Raw genomic sequence first — 4,716 nt, forward strand, 5'->3', positions numbered from 1 at the left:
AGAAAGAAAGAAAGAAAGAAAGAAAGAAAGAAAGAAAGAAAGAAAGATCCCTCTTACACATGCCCTCAGCCCAACCTGATCTGGACAATCCCTCACTGGGCCTCTTCCAAAGTAATTTTAGGTTATATCAAGTTGACAATTAATACTTAGCATCACAGAGAGAGAAGCATTGCTGATTCTATCTGGCATTTAAATAGCACCTACTACATGCAAAGCAAAGCCCTTTACACGTACCATCTCATTTAATACAAGCATGGTGTGGTTGGTTGCCATTGCTCATTCTTCTGGGCATGGAAGAGCCAGATCTAAAATGAGTGTGGTTCTAGAGTTTGTTCTTCTTAGGCACTGGACCTCCTGTGGAAGAACAGGAGGTAGACAAAGCTTTCAGGTGTCATCAGTCAAGGCTTTCCTAAATAGCTATAAAGAACCTAGAACTCCAGGCTGAATGAGGCTCTGTCGTTGCTTGCCTGGGATGAGCCCTGGGGCTGCCCTTCCTCGTCCACCTCTGATCTCAGGCAGAGAGAGTATGCTTACATGGGTCTGCCTTCCCAGAATTATAACTTAAATGCTCATCTGCTGTGCACTGAAGAGGTTTTGTGGTTTTTGTTTGAAGAGATGGGGGTCTTGCTATGTTAGCCATGCTGGCTCTGAACCCTTGGTGTCAGTAATCATCCTGCTTCAGCTTCCCAACTCCTGGGATCACAGGCTTGTGCCAGCATGTTATGCCTGGGGTTTTATTGTTTTTATCTTTACAATTTAGAAATTGTTCAGGATCTTTAAAAAAAAGTGGGGGGAGATGGAGGAAGGCTAGAGACATAGTTCAGTGGTTAAGAGCAAGTACTGCCCTTCCAGAGGACCTGAGTTGGGTTCCCAGTGCCCATGTCAGGCTGCTTATAACTGCCTGAACTCTAGCTTCCGGGGATCTGATACCCTGTTCTGGCCTCCACCTGTACTTCACATGCATGCTCCCCATAAACACATAATTGAAAAATAAAATAAAGAAGTCTTCATTAGTTTTTTTTGAGACAGGGTCTTCCTGTAGTCCCAGATGGCTAGGAACTCACTACGAAGACCTGACTGGTCTCCATTTCACAGAGATCCACCTGCCTCTGCCTCCCAAGTGCTGGGACTAAGGTATGTGCTGCCACTTCTGGCTAATTTTTTAAAAATTTATTGCTATTATTTTAAATTGAGAGAGAGAGAGAGAGAGAGAGAGAGAGTTTTGTGTGGGTAAATATACATGAGTACAATTGTCCATATGGAGGCCAGAGGCATTATGGAACTGGAGTTTCAGGCATTATAAGCAGCCTGATGTGGGTGCTGGGTACTAAACTTGGGTTCTCTGGACAAGTAGTACATCCCCTTAACCACTGATCCATCTCTTCAGCCCCTAAATTTATTATAATTTCTTGGGGGGGGCAATGCACATGCTATGGTACATGTGTGGAAGTCAGAGGACAACTGTGGCATCTGTTCTCTCTTTTTACGTCTATGTGACTTGTGGGGATCAAACTCAAGTTATTAGGTTTTCAAGATAAGCGCTTTACCTGCTGAGCCCTCTTGTTGGCCCTGTTTTATTTTTTGTTTGGGGGTTTTCTTTCTGAGACTAGGTCTTATCTAGCTCAGACTGACCTGGAGCACCCTATGTAGCTGAGGTTATCTTTGAACTTGTAATTCTTCTGCTCCTATTTCCCAAGTGCTAGGATTACTGGTGTGTGTCACCACATCAGATTTTATCTGGTACTAGGGTTGGAACTCAGGATTTAGTGCATGCTAGGCAGGCAGCCTCCTACTTGAGCTACATCCCCAGCCTATATGGAACTTCTTTGTTCCTCAGTTTCCTCCCCTGTAAAATGGGAATGATGGCAGGTTGAGGTGGTTATCTTTGTAATCCCAAAATTCAGGCTGAAGCAAGAGGATTGAAAGTTCAAGGTCAGTAGGTCAGTACCAGCTACATAGCAAGTTTGAGGCTAGGCTTTGCTACATACACAGCAAAACTTTATCCCCGAAAACAAAAACAAACCCCTAAGGAAATAATAACAGTGCTTACTTCTTAGAATTGTCACATGTTGTTCACTAGCACCTCCAGGCCAGGCCACCCTGATTTTCAGACAAGCTAGATCCTTGGCCCACAGGGTTAGCTATGGAGCCATAAAGCCTGGAAGGAGGGTTTTTTGTTTTTGTTTTTGTTTTTGTTTTGGCTTTTTGAAACAGGGTCTCCCTATAGTTCCAGCTGACCTGAACTCACTATGTAGACCAGGCTGGCCTTGAACTTACAAAGATCTGCCTGCCTCTGCCTCCCAAGTGCTGGGATTAAAGGCATGCGCCACCATGCCTGGCCAGGAGGTTTTTTTTAAAAAGGGGGTGGTGGTGGTAGTTGCAGAGATGGCTCAGAGGTTAAGAGCACTGGCTGCTCTTGCAGAGGACCAGGGTTTGGTTCTTAGCATCCACATGGTGACTAACAACGATCTATAACTCCAGTTCGAGGGGATCTGACATTCTCTTCTGGCCTCCTCAGACACTGCATGCATGCAGTGCACTTACATACATGCAGGCAAAAACACTCATACACACAAATTAAAAATAACATCTTTTTAAAAAAGCGGGGGGGATAAGGCAGAGCAGGATGGCTGCCTCCAGTAGGCAACCAGAGCTGTTAGGCCCAGATGTTGTTGACAGGCTGGAATGTAGGCCCAGTGCTTTTATTTTGATTGCATGATTGAACATTTTCTGCTTCATTTCAATGGGGAGTGGCTGCATCAGCTTTTCTGAATGCTCCATGCATAGAACTCTCTGTCTTTGCATCCTGTGGAGTCAGGCTTTTGATAAATAATGAAATTTTATTTCTGTATAGATGCTTAGGGTCTGTTGTAGTAGGAAGACACCTGGAAAAAGGTCCCTCTTTTGGGGTCACCTTTCTTCCTGGCAGTTGCCTCTGCCTTATCTATCGGGTGCTGAAACAGCTCTTTCACAAACCACCCCTGGGACCGCTGTCTCCCAGCCTGCCATTCTAGAGCAGAGCCTTAAATCAAGCTGGATGAAGCCTGGTTCCTCCAGTTCAGGGAGGCATTTGGTCAGATTCCCTTTATGGCTGTGAGTGTCCCCAGTCTCCAGCAAGTAATTAATTGTCTTTCCTTCTCTTGAGTGAAATATGAAGCTAATCAAGCCTATTGTTTTGAAGTAAATCACCAAGCACCCTGAACATAGTCTGGCAAAAGACATGTTCATATATTTCAGCAAGGGAAAGAACATGTTTTGTTTGTAAAATTCCTGGGAGAATTCTCTGCCCCAAATTTATGTATACTTGCTGATTAATGATCAGTTAAGTGACTCTTTCACAGGAAAGATATAAGGGTTGTTTTTTAAAATTAATTTGTTGTGTGTATGATATGATACGTGTTGGGAGTGGGGTGCACATGTCTTGGTGTATATGTGTGGAGGGTCAGAAGATAACGTTGTGGTGACTGTTCTCTTTTTCCACATTTATGTGGATTCTGGTAACCAAACCTCAGGTTGCCAGGCTTGTTCAGTAAGTGCCTTTCACCTTCAGAGCCATCCTGCTAGCCCTGTTATCCTTTATTTCCTCCCCAAATTACATTTATGTGTGTGTGTTTGTGTGTTGGTGTGCACGTGCCACTACACCCATTTGAGAGTTGGAGGACAACCCATAAAAGTTCTGGGCTGGGCATGGTGGTCCATGTCTTTAGTCCCAGGACTTGGGAGGTAGAGGCAGATGGATCTCCGTGAGTTCAAGACCAGCCTGGTCTACATAGTGTGTTACAGGTCAGCTGGGGCCACAAGGAGACCCTGTATCAAAAAGATTCTCCCCCCTCAAAAGTCAGCTTTCTCCTTTGACCATATAGGTACCAGTCATTGAACTCAGATTGTCAGGTGTGGTGGCAAGTGGCAAGTGCCGTTACTCACTGAGCCATCTTGCCAGCCCTCTCCTTTTTGTGCAAGTCTTGTGCAGGTGGTCACAGCTGATGTGTGTTCATGATCGCTGTGTCATACCCAGAAGACAGCATTCTATATGTTCCTCCCCATCTTCTGGTTCTTACAATCTTTCTATACCTGCATCCTTGATTGTTGTGGCCCCCTGCCCCTACCATGGTGGTTAAAAGGGCCACCAGCAATGGGTGGGTTATGCATGAGCAATATGCTATGGCTCTGCAGCTTAACCCCCAGTACCACCAGGAGGTGCCTCGGGGGCTCAAAGGCAGCACTTGTTGCTTTTGTTTTTGTTGTGGTGCTCGGAATCAAACTTGGGGGCCTCACATATTAGGCAAGCATTCTACTACTGAGCTAACCCCCAACTCTAGAGTTAGAATTGGATGTCACAGACTCCCCACATTTCTGTCCTCAAGGGAGAAGAGACAGAATTTATCAGGAAACAGTTTCCTGTGGTAGCAACAGATGCTCACTTGGGTTGGGGGATACAGTTTTCAAATTCTATATTGAAGTATAGCTTGAGGGTCCAGGCCAGTGGTAGATCATTTGCCTATAGTACACAGGTCTAGTGTTTTCAGAAAAGAAGTAAAAAATTCAAGTTTTTTGGTGGTAGTTTAAGGTTTTGTCTCTGGGGCTGGAGAGATGGCTCAGCAGATAAGAGCACTGGCTGCTCTTGCAGAGGACATGGGTTTGATTCCCAGAACCTACCTACATGGTAGATAAAAACTGTAATTCTAGTTCTAGGGGATCCAATATCCTCTTCTGACC

General features: G+C 45.0%; 1 pseudogene; it reads right to left on the reverse strand.

The window, feature by feature from the left end:
• Positions 1–4,100: 4,100 nt before the first annotated feature.
• LOC115070967 lies at positions 4,101–4,223 on the reverse strand (annotated as a pseudogene).
• Positions 4,224–4,716: the final 493 nt, after the last annotated feature.

This window comes from Nannospalax galili, unplaced genomic scaffold (assembly GCF_000622305.1).
Source record: "Nannospalax galili isolate Female #2095 unplaced genomic scaffold, S.galili_v1.0 scaffold54, whole genome shotgun sequence".
NCBI classification, from domain to species: Eukaryota; Metazoa; Chordata; class Mammalia; order Rodentia; family Spalacidae; genus Nannospalax; species Nannospalax galili.